Source organism: Nannospalax galili, unplaced genomic scaffold (assembly GCF_000622305.1).
Source record: "Nannospalax galili isolate Female #2095 unplaced genomic scaffold, S.galili_v1.0 scaffold417, whole genome shotgun sequence".
Classification (NCBI taxonomy): Eukaryota; Metazoa; Chordata; class Mammalia; order Rodentia; family Spalacidae; genus Nannospalax; species Nannospalax galili.
The window spans coordinates 230,210-230,944 of NW_008340785.1; the positions used below are offsets into that span (position 1 = coordinate 230,210).

Sequence of the window (735 nt, forward strand, 5' to 3'; positions counted from 1 at the left end):
TCTGAGCCACCCGAAGCCATTCTCCTGGTGTAAAGTACCCGCCACCGGACAGGGTCTCAAGCATGGATACAGTAAATGGGGCATTGGGGCCATAGTTCTTAACTGCATTATTTAATTCTTTAAGAGGTTTAAACTTGAGGCGCTTATACTCAACATCTGTTGGTATAGTAGAGTGCCTACTACGCCCTGAAGGGGCAGGAGCAGGAACCTGCTCCAGAGCAGCCTCACCCTCTTCTTGTGCCTCTCCCCCCTCCTCATTATCAGAGTCTCTAGGCTCTTCTCTGTCACTACCTGACTCTTCTACAGAGGAGAGGCCTTTTCTGGCCGCCTGCCTAGTGATTACAGGGAAGGCAAGGGCCCTAGTTTTGGCAGACTTGAACTTAGTCTTTCCTGCAGCTTGTGGCAAAGGAGCCACAAAAACAGTTCTAGTAACAGCCTTTTGTAGGGAAGAGAGCTCTGAGTTGAGCTCTGCAAACTCTTTTTGCCAAGAAAGAACATCTCTTAAAGCTATCACTTGTTTACTTAGGTCATTTTTAGCTTTTAGAAGGATATCTGTATGGGCGGTAGTTATGGGAAGAACGGGTGCACAGAAGGTCGATGGGTATGGAGGTAGGGGAGGTGCAGAAGCAACAAGAGGGGGCCAGTCAGGATTATGATATCAGGCGGCCTCTTCCTCTAAGTCACTCTCCTCAGAGCGGGTTAATCCTTCAGGAGGGGAACATTGTTTCTGAAATA

General features: G+C 48.4%; 1 protein-coding gene across 1 annotated transcript in view; it reads left to right on the forward strand.

Moving 5' to 3' along the window:
* Nucleotides 1-735, forward strand: part of Tbc1d32 (TBC1 domain family member 32) — a gene marked incomplete at its 5' end in the record, with an annotated part of 270,497 nt that overhangs the window by 227,485 nt on the left and 42,277 nt on the right. The window lies entirely within an intron of this gene.